Here is an 18,683-nt window from a genome sequence, read left to right as displayed (position 1 = left end):
TCAATATACGTATGCCGGCTTCGCTGCTGGCCACCGCCGCACTGACTGCGGAGGTGGATGCCCTGAAGCAGGGCCTCGAGCGGACCGAGCAAGAGCTCAGCCTTGCCAAACGGCAGCTCGAGGAGAAAGAAGGTAAGAGATACCTTATAGAAAAAATGCATATAAGAAGACGCAATTGCAAAAAATGACAGGAGTATACTGCTTATTGTAGGGTCCACAACTGAGGTGGCGACCCTCAAGCAGGCGCTGTCCGAGGCCAAGAAGAGAGCGGCCACGGAGCGCACCGAGCGGGAGAAATTTGAGGCGCAGGTCGGCGAGGTGCAGCAAGAGCTTCAGGCTCTCATGAAAAAACATGAGAGTTTGGAGCTCGACTCGAAGACGCGAGTGTCCGAGCTTGCTGCGGCCCTTAAAACTGCCAAATCTGCCAAGGCCGAAGCCCAGAAGGCCCTCCAGGAATTGGATGCGGTGAAAAAGATAACGGCGGGTAAGGCATTCTCTATGCAAAGCAGACATATAAAAGTAAACTACTTGTTACTTACCCGAATCCGGAGCTCTCCAGGGGCATTCGCAGATCTTCCCCGTAGCGTATCCGATGCCGCCGCATTCTACCGAGCCGAGGAAGGCAGCTCGACGGAGAAGGTGTTCTGGTCTCAGTACGCTAAGGCCGGACACCCTGTACCCTTGAGCGACCAGCTGAAGCAGCTGGTCGAGCTCCACAAGGCGGCCGAACAGGCCCTGAAGGGCTTCATAGTTCGGCTGTGGCCTGGAGAGGCCCTGCCTGGGAGCTACTTCGGACTGGTGCAGCGGCTGGTGGAGGCTTGTCCAAGGCTCGAGGTCATCAAGCGCTCCGTCTGCATCGAAGGTGCCCGTAGGGCCCTTGCCCGTGAAAAGGTGCACTGGGGTAAGCTGGACGGTGAGAAGCTTGTGAGGGACGGGCCGCCGTTGGGGAAGGAGCATCGCAAGCCTGAGAACTATTAAAAGGATGTTCTGGCCGGTGCCCGCCTTATGGCGGATGAATGCACCAAGGATGTAATTTTTGAATGAACTCACTCATGTTATCCTGTGCGCTGAAAACTTGTTCATATGCGCTAAGCAATGCTTGAATTTAAAATATTACTTTATGTGCGACCGTTTATCAAAAAATTGAGAGATGGCCAGTCGTCGGCTTCTGCCCCCATGGCACTAGTGCTGGGGTGTTCGGGATAAACCTGAGCGCTCTTTTTCCCATGATTGGGTCCGTCGAGGGAGGCGCTCAGCACAACGAACAAGGCAATCGGACTATAATGCTTGAACACTCTCACTTAGCCATAGAACTCTATAATTTTAAATTTTGGCGAAGCCCCTAGTATTCGGAAGACCGAGTTCGGGGCGCTATCCACGCCTTGGCCGGACAAAGCCGGTTCCTCGCTCGAAGCGGCATAAGTCTTTAAGGACTCGAAAAACCTCTCGAACAGCGACCGGTCTCTCGCCTCATCATGACAGTCAGTTTTAGCTTTCTCTACTGAGGTGCTCAGCCCAGCTCAACTGGGGCACAATCGCAGTAGTTCTCCTAGTGCTACCTTAGCCGATATAGCGGAACGTAAGGCACCAAAACATAGGAGCCGGGCAAACCCAACTATTGACCCAAATCATGATTCGGAGTCGATGCATATAGTGCTATAAGTTCGGGGTGCCGCACTTCTGAAAGTGTACGGACTTCTCACGCCATATTGATGGGTACTGAAGCCCCTGGCGTATTTTTGCCGTACCACAGTGTATGGATGCAACATGTTATTGATAAACATATATATAAAAAGAGGATAATGCAAAAAATAGACAAAAAGCTATGCATTGTTTATAGAAAGGCTGCTATGAAAGCAACGATACAAATAGTGCGATAAGCAAAAGAAATTGGACTATTTAAAATGTCCTACCAAGGGGCAGGCCGCGGAATTGTATTAAAAAACAGGTATACTGCTCGCAATAGAGACCACCTGGGAGTTCCATAATGTGGCGTGGCTTGTCTGCTTTCCTGGATCTTGCATCGTTTGTGCGGCAGTTGAATTGCCGAACGGGTCATCCGAAGTATGGAGTCCTGAGAGTAAGAGAAAAAAAGAAAAAAAAGGAATTTGGCAGCCCCTGGTGCGGTTTAAGCCATATTTCGGGCGTGCCGTGATAGTGCCCCTTCCCCTGTGCCCATGGTATTTCAAGATCATAGTTATGTACGCGAAGCACTGGTTTCGCTATATCGCGAGGGCTAGGGTTGGGGCCGCATTGCTACGCTAGCTCAGAACGTGCCAGGCGGTCTTGTTGTAGGGTACTCCGGGCGCGCTTGACAGTGTCCGGCTTTTTGAAGGCCGAACTGGAGAACTGCCTAGAGAGGCTGCTTTGTACTTCTGCTGCGAGCGCTGCCGTGTGCTCCTCCGTTCGGAGGGAGCGTTCGGTGTTCCTATTGACCGTGATTACTCCTCTAGGGTCTGGCATCTTGAGCTTGAGGTATGCATAGTGCGGTACCGCGTTGAATTTTGCGAATGCGGTTCGCCCGAGCAGTGCGTGATAGCCACTACGGAATGGGACTATGTCGAAGATTAACTCCTCGCTTCGGAAGTTATCTGGAAATCCGAAGACCACTTCCAGTGTGAATGAGCCTGTACAGTTGGCTTCTACACCTGGTATGATGCCTTTAAAGGTCGTTTTGGTGGGCTTGATCCTCGAGGAATCTATGCCCATTTTTCGCACTGTATCCTGGTAAAGCAGGTTCAGGCTGCTGCCACCGTCCATGAGGACTTGTGAGATGAAATCCGTCAATGATTGGGTCTAGAACCAATGCGGCGAAGCCGCCGTGACGGATGCTAGTGGGGTGGTCCCTTCGATCAAAGGTGATCGGGCAGGAGGACCATGGGTTGAACTTTGGGGCGACTGGCTCCATCGCATATACGTCCCGTAACGCACGCTTCCGCTCCCTCTTGGGGATGTGGGTTGCGTATATCATGTTCACTATCCGCACTTGCGGGGGAAATCCCTTCTGTCCATTGTTGTTCGGTGGCCTGGGCTCCTCCTCGTCGTCACTATGCAGCCCCTTGTCTTTGTTTTCGGCTCTTAACTTGCCTGCTTGCTTGAACACCCAACAATCCCTGTTGGTGTGACTGGCTGGCTTTTCGGGGGTGCCATGTATCTGGCACAAGCGGTCGAGTATCCGGTCCAAACTGGACGGGCCCTGAGTATTTCTTTTGAATGGCTTTTTCCGTTGACCGGATTTATAGCCTCGGAATACGGCATTAACTGCCGTATCCTTGTTGCTGTCGCTGTTAACGCGGCGCTTTTGTTTGTTCCGACGCGACCTGTCGCTTTTGTCCTTGGTATTCGAATTACCAGGGTTCTTGGTTAAATTGTTGCTGTGAGCTAGCCAACTGTCTTCTCCCGCGCAAAAGCGGGTCATGAGTGTTGTGAGGGCTGTCATAGATTTCGGCTTTTCCTGTCCTAGGTGCCGGGCAAGCCACTCATCACGGATATTATGCTTGAAGGCCGCTAAGGCCTCTGCGTCCGACAGTCGACTATCTGGTTTTTCTTTGTTAGGAACCGTGTCCAGAATTGCCTGGCCGATTCCTCTGGCTGCTGAATTATGTGGCTTAGGTCATCGGCATCCGGTGGTCGCACATAAGTGCCCTGGAAGTTGTCAAGGAATGCAGCTTCCAGGTCCTCCCAAGAACCGATTGAGTCTGCTGGCAAGCTGTTAAGCCAATGCCGGGCCGGTCCCTTAAGTTTGAGTGGGAGGTATTTGATGGCGTGTAGATCATCACCGCGGGCCATGTGGATATGAAGGAGATAATCCTCGATCCATACCGCAGGATCTGTTGTGCCATCGTACGATTCGATGTTTACGGGTTTGAAACCCTCAGGGATTTTATGATCCATTACTTCCTCTGTGAAGCATAGTGGGTGTGCGGCGCCTCTGTATTGGGCTATATCACGACGCAGCTCGAAGGAGCTTTGTCTGTTGAGTTCGGCCCGGCCGAATTCATTGCATCTGGAGTGACGATCACCGTCACGTGCCGTGGGGTGCCTGCGCGATCCGTAGATCGATCTTGTTTGCCTTGCCTTGTCCTCCAGTATGTTGCGCAGGTCGGGCGCATTTTCCCGTGCCTTAGTATGCTTGACGCGACGCCGGGGCATGGCTTGAGTGGAGGGCCGAGAGGACTCTCTATCGCGGCCACGAGGTGGCCGGTCGGCCATGTCATGCGCCGGTGATGTAGGTGCTTCCTCCTCTAGTCGGGGTAGCAGCCTGAGCTTTGGGTAACTCTTGGAGGGGCGTTCAAGTTCATATTCTTCGGCCGCAAGGACTTCAGTCCATCTGACAGCTAGCAAATCCTGATCAGCTCTAAGTTGTTGCTGCTTTTTCTTGAGGCTGCTTGCCGTGGCCATAAGCCTGCATTTAAAATGCTCTTGTTCGGCGGGATCCTCTGGCAAGACGAACTCGTCGTCGTCGAGGCTTGCCCCGTCTTCGGAGGGAGGCGTATAATTATCGTCCTCAACCTCTTGGTCCGCCGCCCTCTCATGAGGGTCGGCTTCTCTGTCCTCCTGTGCTGAGTCTTGCTGGAGGGGGTGTTCTTCGGCACTATCCGGAGTAGTATTATCTCCTGTGCTTGAATCACCGTTTTTGCTTTGGCGGGATTTAGAGCGGCGCCGCTGACGCCGGCGCTTGGGCTGTTTCTTAGAGGTATCGTCCCCCGTTGTTCCATCGCCATCTCCATCCTTTGGAGTGTCCATCATATATATGTCATATGACGAGGTTGCCTTCCAGCGCCCTACAGGTGCTGGTTCTTGTTCGTCTCCTGCATCGTCGTCCATGCCGTCGATGTCTTCGGAGTCGAAGTCAAGCATGTCGGTTAAGTCGTCGACAGTGGCTACGAAGTGGGTGGTGGGTGGGTTTTGAATTTCTTCATCGTTCGTATCCCAACCTTGCTGACCGTAGTCCGGCCAGGGCTCTCCTGATAAAGAGAGAGACTTTAGAGAATTCAGGATGTCGCCGAAGGGCGAGTGCTGAAAGATGTCCGCGGCGGTGAACTCCATTATCGGCGCCCAATCGGATTCGATCGGCAGGGGCGCGGGGGGCTCGGAGTTCAGAGAGGAATCCGGCTCCTCGGAGTCACGGGCCATGCGGAGTGCAGGGCTGGAGTTCGGCTCGATCGCCTCTGAGATCGCAGCCCCTGAGGCAGCGTCCAACTGCTGATCCTCGATTGGCGCAGTAGGCTCCGAATCAATGGTCGGAACCGATGTGTGTGCGGCCTCCAAGGCGCTGTTCGGTGGCAGAGCTATATCATGCCCATCGAGACAGTGCGGCGCGCTTGGCTGTGGCTCGAATCCGTCGAAGATCAAGTCCCCGCGGATGTCAGCCGTGTAGTTTAGGCTTCCAAACCTGACCTGATGGCCAGGGGCGTAGCTTTCGATCTGCTCAAGGTGGCCAAGCGAATTGGCCCGCAGTGCGAAGCCGCCGAAGACGAAGATCTGTCCGGGGAGAAAAGTCTCACCCTGGACTGCGTCGTTGTTGATGATCAAAGGAGCCATCGGGCCTAAAAGCGATGACACAGAGGAACTCTCAATGAAAGCACCAATGTCGGTGTCAAAACCGGTGGATCTCGGGTAGGGGGTCCCGAACTGTGCGTCTAGGCCGGATGGTAACAGGAGGCAAGGAACACGATGTTTTGCCCAGGTTTGGGCCCTCTTGATGGAGGTAAAACCCTACGTCCTGCTTGATTAATATTGATGATATGGGTAGTACAAGAGTAGATCTACCACGAGATCAAGGAGGCTAAACCCTAGAAGCTAGCCTATGGTATGATTGTTGTATGATAAAGTTGTCCTACGGACTAAAACCCTCTGGTTTATATAGACACCGGAGAGGGTTAGGGTTACACAAAGTCGGTTACAATGGTAGGAGATCTTGAATATCCGCACCGCCAAGCTTGCCTTCCACGCCAAGGAAAGTCCCATCCAGACACGGGACGAAGTCTTCAATCTTGTATCTTCATAGTCCTGGAGTCCGGCTAAAGGTATAGTCCGGCTACCCGAACACCCCCTAATCCAGGACTCCCTCACCTATCCAACAACACCTACAAAGTACTTCTAGTTTCATACTTGTTCTAGGTAAAGCGAGCGTCAAGCGTGCGTAGAGTTGTATCGGTGGTCGATAGAACTTGAGGGAATATTTGTTCTACCTTTATCTCCTCGTTGGGTTCGACACTCTTACTTATCGAAAACTGTTGCGATCCACTATACTTGTGGGTTATCAAGACCTTTTTCTGGCGCCGTTGCCGGGGAGCAATAGCGTGGGGTGAATATACCCGTGTGTGCTTGTTTGCTTTATCACTAAGTAATTTTTATTTTCTGTTCTTAGTTGTTCTCTATCTTTAGTTATTGATATGGAACACGAAATACCAAAAAAATTAGGTGTACTTGCTGCTCATGGAGATGGGGAACCTCCTAAAACCCTCGATGCTCAATATGTGAAAAATATTATGTACCACTTTGATAATCCTGAGAAAACCTCATTCAATTTGGTAATGGGAGTAACGTTGGATCAATGTTAATACTTTAGGGATTATCGCTTGACACAAAAGGAAAACTATTATGGGATCAAATTTATATATTGAAGTGGTATGCTAAACAACTATGCTCGGAATATGATTATACTTGTTGCTCTAGGATGAATTCTCCACACCTCCCCTTTTCATGCAAATTTAATGATAATGAAACCTTGGCTTCTTATGCTAGAGGTATATATGATTACTATGATGTGGAACAAATAAAAGAATTTGTTGCTTTTATGGGTGCTTATGAAATTGAATCTATGTTTAAAGAGTTTGATGATATTGATGATGCTTGTTATAGATCTGAAAATTTAGCTATCCTCAAATATTGCTATGAGAATTATGAATACAATTATGAAATTAATGCACTTATTAAGAAAGTCTCCGCTGTCCAAGAAGAGACTAATATTTTGCAGGAATCTATGGAAGAAGAAGTTGATGACACTGTGAGCTCATTGGATGAAAAAGATGAGGATGAGAGCGAAGAAAAAAAGGAGGAAGAGCGGATTGATCACCCGTGCCCACCTTCTAATGAGAGTTACTCTTCAACTCATACATTGTTTAATTCCCCTTCGTGCTTACCGAAGGATGATTGTTATGATGACTGTTATGATCCCTATGATTCTTTTGAAATATCCCTTTTTGATGATGCTTGCTATGCTTATGGCCAAGATGCCAATATGAATGATGCTTATGGAGATGAACTTGCTATAGTTCCTTATGTTAAACAAGAAATTGTTGCTATTGCACCCACGCATGATAGTCCTATTATCTTTTTGAATTCTCCCGATTATACTATATCAGAGAAGTTTGCACTTATTAAGGATTATATTGATGGGTTGCCTTTTACCGTTGCACATGATGATTTCAATAAATATAATATGCATGTGCTTGCTGCTCCTACTTGCAATTATTATGAGAGAGGAACTATATCTCCACCTCTCTATGTTTCCAACATGATAAAATTGCAAGAAAATGTTTATACTATGCATTGGCCTTTACTAGGTGTGCATGAATTGTTCTTTTATGACATGCCGATGTATAGGAAGAGAGTTAGACTTCGTCATTGCTTGATATATGTTGCTCTCACTACTAAATTACAAATCATTGTTAATTAAAATTGGCTTTGATATACCTTGGGATCCGGGTGGATACACTACTTGAGCATTATATGCCTAGCTTAATGGCTTTAAAGAAAGCGCTGCCAGGGAGACAACCCGAAAGTTTTAGAGAGTCATTTATTTCTGTTGAGTGCTTTCATATAGTTTAAAAACAACAAAAATAAAGAGGGGAACCCAAAACTTTTCAAAAAGGAAAGTGAAAGTGAGAAAGACAAGCACTGTTGAAGTGGGAGAGCTCCTTGAACTTTGTTCATGCTCACGGCAACTTTGTGAATCTTGATTACAGAAACTTTTCAACAAAATAATTATCCCCTTGTACAATTCCATTGTATTATAAAAATAATGTGCCAAGGTTTGCCTTTAGGATGTTTACGATGCTTGTTGGTTTGTGCAGTGCAGGACAGAAACTTTGGCTGTAGTGCATGAATTTTAATTTTCTACTGGAACGCCAAATGGTTCTGATTCTTTTTGCACTGTCTTGATGTACAAATTTTTTATTTTTCCAAATTTTGTAAGAATTTTTCAAGTATCAGAAGTATGGTGAATGTTCAGATTCCTATAGACTGTTCTGTTTTAGACAAATTCTGTTTTTGATGCATAGTTTGCTTGTTTTGATGAAACTATCAATTTATATCAGTGGATTAAGCCATGAAAAAGTTATACTACAGTAGACACAATGCAAAAACAGAATATGAATTGGTTTGCAACAGTACTTAGAGTGGTGATTTGCTTTATTATACTAACGTATCTTACCGAGTTTTCTGTTGAAGTTTTGTGTGGATGAAGTGTTTGATGATTGAGAAGGTTTCGATGTGAGAAGAAGGAAGAGAGGCAAGAGCTCAAGCTTGGGGATGCCCGAGGCACCCCAATTAAATATTCAAGGAGACTCAAGCGTCTAAGCTTGGGGATGCTGGGGAGGCATCCCCTCTTTCTTCAACAAGTATCGGTATGTTTTCGGATTCGTTTCGTTCATGCGATATGTGCAATATTGGAGCGTCTTTTGCATTTAGTTTTCATTTTTCTTTTATGCACCATGCTGGTATGAGATAGTCCTTGGTTTATTTATAGAATTCTCATTGCACTTCACTTATATCTTTTGAGTATGGCTTTATAGAATGCTTCATGTGCTTCGCTTATATCATTTGAAGTATAGATTGCCTGTTTCTCTTTACATAGACAACCGCCATTTGTAGAATGCTCTTTTGCTTCACTTATATTTGTTAGAGCACGGGCATATCTTTTGTAGAAAGAATTAAACTCTCTTGCTTCACTTATATCTATTTAGAGAGATGACAAGAATTGGTCATTCACATGGTTAGTCATAAAATCCTACATAAAACTTGTAGATCACTGAATATGATATGTTTGATTCCTTGCAATAGTTTTGAGATATAAAGATGGTGATATTAGAGTCATGCTTGTGGGTAGTTGTGGATAAGTAGAAATACTTGTGTTGAGGTTTGTGATTTCCGTAGCATGCACGTATGGTGAACCGTTATGTAACGAAGTCGGAGCATGATTTATTTATTGATTGTCTTCCTTATGAGTGGCGGTCGGGGACGAGAGATGGTCTTTTCCTACCAATCTATCCCCCTAGGAGCAAGCACGTAGTACTTTGTTTCGATGACTAATAGATTTTTGCAATAAGTATGTGAGTTCTTTATGACTAATGTTGAGTCCATGGATTATATGCACTCTCACCATTCCATCATTGCTAGCCTCTCTAGTACCGCGCAACTTTCGCCGGTACCATAAACCCACCATATACCTTCCTCAAAACAGCCACCATACCTACCTATCATGGCATTTCCATAGCCATTCCGAGATATATTTCCATGCAACTTCCATCATCATCATATACATGACTTGAGAATCATTGCCATATTGCTTTGCATGATCGTAAGATAGCTAGCATGATGTTTTCATGGCTTGTCCGTTTTTTGATGTCATTGCTACGCTAGATCATTGCACATCCCGGTACACCGCCGGAGGCATTCATATAGAGTCATATCTTTGTTCTAGTATCGAGTTGTAATATCAAGTTGTAAGTAAATAAAAGTGTGATGATCATCATTATTAGAGCATTGCCCCAGTGAGGAAAGGATGATTGAGACTATGATTCCCCCATAAGTCGGGATGAGACTCCGAACTTTACAAAAAAATAAAAGAGGCCAAAGAAGCCCAAATAAGAAAAGAGGCCAAAGAAGCCCACCAAAAAAATATAAAAAATGTATAAAAAATGAGATAAAAAGAGAGAAGGGGAAATGTTACTATCCTTTTACCACACTTGTGCTTCAAAGTAGCACCATGTTCTTCATATAGAGAGTCTCTTGAGTTAACAGTTTCATATAATAGTGGGAATTTTCATTATAGAACTTGGCTTGTATATTCTGATGATGGGCTTCCACAAATGCCCGAGGTCTTCATGAGCAGGCAAGTTGGATGCACACCCACTTAGTTTCAGTTTGAGCTTTCATATACTTATAGCTCTAGTGCATCCGTTGCATGGCAATCCCTACTCACTCACATTGATATCTATTAATGGGCATCTCCATAGCCCGTTGATACGCCTAGTTGATGTGAGACTATGTTCTCCTTTTTGTCTCCTCCACCATCATATTCTATTCCACCTATAGTGCTATGTCCATGGCTCACGCTTAGTTAAAAAGGTTTGAGAACGTCAAAAGTATGAAACAATTGCTTGGCTTGTCATCGGGGTTGTGCATGATGTAAATATTTTGTGTGGTGAAGATGGAGCATAGCCAGACTATATGATTTTGTAGGGATGAGCTTTCTTTGGCTATGTTATTTCAATAAGACATAATTGCTTGGTTGGTATGCTTGAAATATTATTGTCTTTATGTCAAAAGATAGATTATTGCTTTGAATCACTCGTGACTTTATATTCATGCCATGATTAGGCATATGATCAAGATTATGCTAGGTAGCATTCCACATCAAAAATTATCTTTTTTATCATTTACCTACTCGAGGACGAGCAGGAATTAAGCTTGGGGATGCTGATACATCTCTGTCGTATCTATAATTTTTAATTGTTCCATGCCAATATTATTCAACTTTCATATACTTTTTGGCAAATTTTTATATTATTTTTGGGACTAACATATTGATCCAATGCCCAGTGCCAGTTCCTGTCTGTTGCATGTTTTTGGTTTCGCAGAATATCCATATCAAACGGAGTCCAAACGGGATAAAAACGGACGGAGCTCATTTTTGGAAAATATGGAAAATTCGGAAGGAAAATCAACGCGAACTAGTGCCCGAGGTGGTCACGAGGCAGGGGGGCGCCCGCCCCCCCTAGGGCACGCCCCCTACCCTCGTGAGCCCATCGTATGGCGGTTGACGCTCTTCGTTTGCCGCAAGAAAGCTAATATTCGGAAAAAAATCACGGCGAAGGTTTTAGGCCAATCGGAGTTACGGATCTCCATATATATACGAAACGGTGAAACAGAGCCAAACAAGAACGCATAAACAGAGAGAGACAGAGAGGCAGATCCAATCTCGGAGGGGCTCTCGCCCCTCGCATGCCATGGAGGCCAAGGACAAGAGGGAAAACCCTTCTCCCATCTAGGGAGGAGGTCAAGGAAGAAGAGGAAGAAGGGGGCCCCTCTCCCCCTCTCCTCCGGGGGCGCCGGAACGCCGCCGTGGCCATCATCATCATCACCGCGATCTTCACCAGCACCTCCGCCATCTTCACCAACATCTCCATCACCTTCCCCCTCTCTATCTACAGCGGTCCACTCTCCCGCAACCCGTTGTACCCTCTACATGAACATGGTGCTTTATGCTTCATATTATTATCCAATGATGTGTTGCCATCCTATGATGTCTGAGTAGATTTTCGTTGTCCTATCGGTGGTTGATGAATTGCTATGATTGATTTAATTAGCTTGTGGTTATGTTGCTGTCCTTTGGTGCCCATCACATGAGCGCGCGCGTGGATCACACCATAGGGTTAGTTGTATGTTGATAGGACTATGTATTGGAGGGCCAGAGTGACAGAAGCTTCAACCTAGCATAGAAATTGATGCATACGGGATTGAAGGGGGATCAATATATCTTAATGCTATGGTTGGGTTTTACCTTAATGAACATTAGTAGTTGCGGATGCTTGCTAATAGTTCCAATCATAAGTGCATAGAATTCCAAGTAAGGGATGACATGCTAGCAGTGGCCTCTCCCACATAATACTTGCTATCGGTCTAGTAAAGTAGTCAATTGCTTAAGGGACAATTTCACAACTCCTACCACCACTTTTCCACACTCGCTATATTTACTTTATTGTTTCTTTACCTAAACAGCCCCTACTTTTTATTTACGTAATCTTTATTATCTTGCAAACCTATCCAACAACACCTACAAAGTACTTCTAGTTTCATACTTGTTCTAGGTAAAGTGAACGTCAAGCGTGCGTAGAGTTGTATCGGTGGTCGATAGAACTTGAGGGAATATTTGTTCTACCTTTAGCTCCTCGTTGGGTTCGACACTCTTACTTATCGAAAACTGTTGCGATCCCCTATACTTGTGGTTTATCAGCGGGGGCACCCCAAAGGACAACAAGTCTTCTCTTAGCCGTGTGCGGTGCCCCCATCCATAGTTACACACCTCGTTCATATCATCATAGTGCTTAGACGAAGCCCTGCACCGGTAACATCATCATCACCGTCGCCACACCGTCCTACTGACGGAACTCTCCCTTGTCCTCAACTGGATCAAGAGCTTGAGGGACGTCATCGTGCTGAACGTGTGCTGAACACGGAGGTGCTGTACGTTCGGTGCTTGGATCGGTTGCATCACGAAGACGTTCGACTACATCAATCACGTTACTAAACACTTCCGCTTTCGGTCTACAAGGGTATGTGGACACAAATAAATCTTGCGTGATCGTAGGTTTTTTTAAAATACTGCGTTGATACGTCTCCATTGTATCTACTTTTCCAAAAAATTGGCCTTGTTTTGGACTCTAACTTGCATGATTTGAATGGAACTAACCCGGACTGACGTTGTTTTCGGCAGAATTGCCATGGTGTTATTTTTGTGCAGAAATAAAAGTTCTCATAATGACCTGAAATTTCACAGAGAATATTTTTGGAATATATAAAAAATACTGGCAAAAGAATCAACACCAAGGGGCCCACACCCTGTCGGCGAGGGTGGGGGCGCGCCCCCTATCTTGTGGACCCCCTGAGGCTCCACCGACCTCAACTCAAACTCTATATATTCACGTTCGGGGAGAAAAGAATTAGAGAGAAAGATTCATCATGTTTTATAATACAGAGCCGCCGCCAAGCCCTAATCTCTCTCGGGAGGACTGTCTGGAGTCCGTTCGGGGCTCCGGAGAGGGGAATCCGCCGCCATCGTCATCATCAACCTTCCTCCATCACCAATTTTAGGATGCTCACCACCGAGTAACTCCATCGTAGGCTTGTTGGACGGTGATGGGTTGGATGAGATTATCATGTAATTGAGTTAGTTTTGTTAGGGTTTGATCCCTAGTATCCATTATGTTCTGAGATTGATGTTGCTATGACTTTGCTATGCTTAATGCTTGTCACTAGGGCCCGAGTGCCATGATTTCAGATCTGAACCTATTATGTTTTCATGAATATATGTGAATTCTTGATCCTATCTTGCAAGTCAATAGTCACCTACTATGTGTTGTGATCCGGTAACCCCGAAGTGACAATAATCGAGACCACTCCAGATGATGACCGTAGTTTGAGGAGTTCATGTATTCACTATGTGTTAATGCTTTGTTCAGTTACTCTATTAAAAGGAGGCCTTAGTATCCCTTAGTTTCCAATAGGACCCCGCTGCCACGGGAGGGTAGGACAAAAGATGTCATGCAAGTTCTTTTCCACAAGCACGTATGACTATATTCGAAATACATGCCTACATTACATTGATGAAATGGAGCAAGTTCTGTGTCACCCTATGTTATAACTGTTGCGTGAGGAATCGCATCCGACATAATTATCCATCGTTGATCTAATGCCTACGAGCTTTTCACATATTGATATTTGCTCAGTTACTTTTTCGTTGCCACTGTTAGAATCACTACAAAAACCAATACTGTTACTCTTGCCATCGTTACCGTTACTTCCATATTACTTTGCTACTAAATACTTTGCTGCAGATATTAAGTCTTTCAGATGCAGTTGAATTGACAACTCAACTGTTAATACTTGAGAATATTCTTTGGCTCCCCTTGTGTCGAATCAATAAATTTGGGTTGAATACTCTACCGTCAAAAACTGTTGTGATCCCCCATACCTGTGGGTTATCAAGACTATTTTCTGGCGCCGTTTCCGGGGAGCATAGCTCTATTCTTTGAGTCACTTGGGATTTATATATGTTGATCACTATGAGGAACTTGAAAGATGAAAGAACCAAGATTTTTCCCTTAACTACGAGGGGAGGTAAGGAACTGCCATCTATCTCTCCACTTGATTCACCCTCTGTTTTGAGTAAACTTGCGATACCTACACCTGCTATTGATTCTGATATGTCGCATGTTATTGATAATGCCACTTCTGATATGCATGATACTTATGGTGAAACTACTTCTATGCTTGATGATACTATGCCACTAGGTGAATTTCTTGAAGAATAACTTGCTAGGGTTAGAGAGAATGAAATTATTGAAACTGATAATATTGATGAAAGTGATGATGAAGATTCTCCCCCTACATATGGATGAAGAAACTGCTAGAAACTTTTTAGCTTGCAATGATAGATATGATCTTAAGAAATTTTTAGCTAAGCTGAAAGAAAAATATTTGAATGCTAGAATGAAACATGACCCTGCTTTTGCTACTTCACCTATGTGTATTTCCGATAAGGATTATGATTTCTCTATCGATCCTGAGTTAGTTACTTTGGTTGAATCTGATCCTTTTTATGGCTATGAATCTGAAAGTGTTGTGGCACATCTTACTACATTAAATGATATAGCCACCCTGTTCACTAATGATGAGAAAACTCGCTATTACTTTATCCTTAAGTTGTTTCCGTTCTCATTAAAGGGTGATGCTAAAACATGGTTTAATTCTCTTGATCCTGGTTGTGTGCATAGTCCCCAGGATATGATTTATTACTTCTATGCTAAATATTTCCTCGCTCATAAGAAACAAGCTGCCTTAAGGGAAATATATAATTTTGTGCAAATTGAAGAAGAGATTCTCCCACAAGCTTGGGAGAGGCTTCTCTGATTACTTAATGCTTTGCCTGATCATCCTCTCAAGAAATATGAAATACTTGATATCTTTTATAATGGACTAACTGATGCTTCCGGAGACCACCAGGATAGTTGTGCTAGTTGTGTTTTCAAGTAAAGAACTATTGATCAAGTTGAATTGCTATTGAATAATATGTTGAGTAATGAAAATGACTGGACACTTCCTGAACCAACTCCCAATTCAACTCCGAAGAAAAGGGGTGTTCTATTTCTCAGTCCTGAAGATATGCAAGAGGCAAATAAATCTATGAAAGAGAAAGGTATTAAGGCTGAATATGTTAAGAATTTACCACCTATTGAAGAAATACATGGTCTTGATAACCCGACATAGGTAGTGAAGGTAAATTCTCTCTATAGATTTGATAAGGGTGAAATCCCATCTACTAAGTTTGCTAGCCAATGCTTGGATAGTTTGATAATTTTATTGTTAAGCAAGAAAACTTCAGTGCTTATGTTGGTAGACAATTGAAACGTAATGCTTATATGATTGAACACTTGAGTGATTATATGTCTATAGTTAAAGGTGAACTCAAACTTATTAGTAAACATGTTTCTGTGGTTACCACTCAAGTAGAACAAGTGCTTAAAGCTCAGAATGATTTGCTCAATGAATTAGATAATAAGAAAAATGAAAATGTTGTTAGGCTTGTGACTAGAGGGGGTAAAATGACTCAGGAACCTTTGTATCCTGAGGGCCACCCTAAGAGAATTGAGCAAGATTCTTAGAGAACTAATGTTGATGCACCTAGTTTGTCTTAGAAGAAGAAAAAGAAAAATGATAGGACTTTGCATGCTTCTAGTGAACCTGTCGCTGACACACGTGAGAATCCCAATGATATTTCTATTTCCGATGCTAAAACACAATCTGGTTATGAATATGAACCTAGTGATAATATTAATGATGAGGTTCATGTTGATGCTCAACCTAGCAATAACAATGATGTAGAGATTGAACCTGTTGTTGATCTTGATAACCCACAATCAAAGAATCAACGTTATGATAAGAGAGACTTTGTTGCTAGGAAGCATGCTAAAGAAAGAGAACCATGGGTTCAGAAACCATGTCTTTTCCTCCTGAACCATCCAAGAAAAAGGATGATGAGGATTTTAAACGCTTTGTTGAAATGATTAGACCTATCTTTTTGCGTATGCGTTTGACTGATATGCTTAAAATGAATCCTTATGCTAAGTACATGAAAGATATTGTTACAAATAAAATAAAGATACCGGAAGCTGAAATTTCCACCATGCTTGCTAATTATACTTTTAAAGGTGGAATACCTAAGAAACTATGAGATCCAGGAGTACCAACTATACCATGCTCTATTAAAAGAAACTATGTTAAAACTGCTTTATGTGATCTTGGAGCCGGTGTTAGTGTTATGCCTCTCTCTTTATATCGTAGACTTGATTTGAATAAGTTGACACCTACTAAAATATCTTTGCAAATGGCTGATAAATCAACTGCTATACCTGTCGGTATTTGTGACGATGTGCCTGTTGTGGTTGCAAACGTTACTATTTTAACGGACTTTATTATTCTTGATATTCCCGAGGACGATAGTATGACTATTATTCTTGGTAGACCCTTTTTGAATACTGCAGGGGCTGTTATTGATTGCAACAAAGGCAATGTCACTTTTCATGTTAATGGTAATGAGCATACGGTACACTTTCCGAGGAAACAACCTCAAGTCCACAGAATGAAACATGTTTGCAATGACAATTAGAGATTATAGTTGCTCATGCGATGCTTAATTAGCTAGGAGTTTATAATGGTTTACCTTGCGTGCCGACATGCTACTAAAATGGTTGTGATGTGGTATGATAGGTTGGTATCCTCCTTTGAACGATTCGAGTGGCTTGATTTGGCACATGTTCACGAATGTAGTTGAAACAAAATCAACATAGCCTCCACGATATTTATGTTCATGGTGAATTATATCCTACTCATGTTCATGACTGTTGTCGCTCTCTAGCTGGTCGCTTCCCAGTCTCTTTCTAGCCTTCACTTGTACTAAGAGGGAATACTGCTTGTGCATCCACCTCCATAAACCCCAAAAGTTATTCCATATGAGTCCACCATACCTTCCTATATGCGGTATCTACGTGCCATTCCAAGTAAACTTGTATGTGCCAAACTCTAAACATTCCAATGAAATTCTATTTTGTATGCTCGAATAGCTCATGTATCAACTAGGGCTGTCTATATCTTCCATGCTAGGTGGGTTATTCTCACGAGGAGTGGACTCCGCTCCTCATTCACGAGAAAATGGCTGCTAACCGGGATGCCCAATCCCATGCTTAAATTAAAATAATTGCAAACAAAACTCCCCCAGGATTATTGTTTGTTGGAGGCACCCGTTGTTTCGGACAAGCCATGGATTGATGTTTGTTGGTGGTATGGGGAGTATAAACTTTACCATTCTGTTTGGGAACCGCCTATAATGTGTGTAGCATGGAAGATATCAAGATCTCTCGGTTGTTATGTTGACAATGAAAGCATGCCACTCAAAATATTATTTATCTCTATTTCAAAAATCGAGCTCTAGCACCTCTACAAATCCCTGCTTCCCTCTGAGAAGGGCCTATCTATTTACTTTTATGTTGAGTCATCATGCTCTTATTAAAAAGCACAAGTTGGAGAGCACCGCAGTCATTTGCATGTATTACTATTAGTTTACATTGAGTATGACTGTGACTGGATCTCTTTTACCATGAATTACAATGTTTAGTCAGTCCTTGATCTGCTTTGCATTTATGTTTTGCGGTCTCTGAAAGGATTAGCGAGATACCATCTTGTTATATCATATTATGATTGTTTTGAGAAAGTGTTGTCATCCGAGATTTATTATTATTGCTCGCTAGTTGATTATGCCATTGATATGAGTAAACATGAGACCTAAATGTTATTGTGAATATGGTTAGTTCATAATCTTTGCTGCAAACTTGAATGTTGGCTTTACATATTTACAACAACAAGATCAAACAAAGTTTGTAAAAGTTTTTATTTATCACTTTCAGTTTGTCAACTGAATTGCTTGAGGACAAGCAAAGGTTTAAGCTTGGGGGAGTTGATACGTCTCCATCGTATTTACTTTTCCAAACACTTTTGACCTTGTTTTGGACTCTAACTTGCATGATTTGAATGGAACTAACATGGACTGACGCTGTTTTCAGCAGAATTGCCATGGTGTTATTTTTGTGTAGAATTAAAAGTTCTCAGAATGACCTGAAACTTCACGGAGAATATTTTTGGAATATCTAAAAAATACTGGCGAAAGAATCAACACCAGGGCATCCACACCCTGTCCACGAGGGTGGGGGCGCTCCCCCTATCTCGTGGGCCCCCTGAGGCTCCACCGACCTCAACTCCAACTCTATATATTCACGTTCGGGGAGAAAAATCAGAGAGAAGGATTCATCACGTTTTACGATACGGAGCCACCGCCAAGCCCTAATCTCTCTTGGGAGGACTAATCTGGAGTCCGTTCGGGGCTCCAGAGAGGGAAATCCGTTGCCATCGTCATCATCAACCTTCCTCCATCACCAATTTCATGATGATCACCGCCGTGCGTGAGTAATTCCATCGTAGGCTTGCTGGACGGTGATGGGTTGGATGAGATTTATCATGTAATCGAGTTAGTTTTGTTAGGGTTTGATCCCTAGTATCCATTATGTTCTGAGATTGATGTTGCTATGACTTTGGTATGCTTAATGCTTGTCACTAGCGCCCAA

The 18,683-nt window shown here is 43.8% G+C and overlaps 1 pseudogene; it reads left to right on the top strand.

Annotated features, from left to right (window-relative positions):
* LOC119315931 overlaps positions 1-18,683 on the top strand; it is a 68,792-nt pseudogene that overhangs the window by 2,008 nt on the left and 48,101 nt on the right.

Source organism: Triticum dicoccoides, chromosome 6A (assembly GCF_002162155.2).
Source record: "Triticum dicoccoides isolate Atlit2015 ecotype Zavitan chromosome 6A, WEW_v2.0, whole genome shotgun sequence".
Taxonomy (NCBI): domain Eukaryota; kingdom Viridiplantae; phylum Streptophyta; class Magnoliopsida; order Poales; family Poaceae; genus Triticum; species Triticum dicoccoides.
Note: the sequence above shows the minus strand (reverse complement) of the source record. Positions and strands in the feature narration are given on the sequence as shown.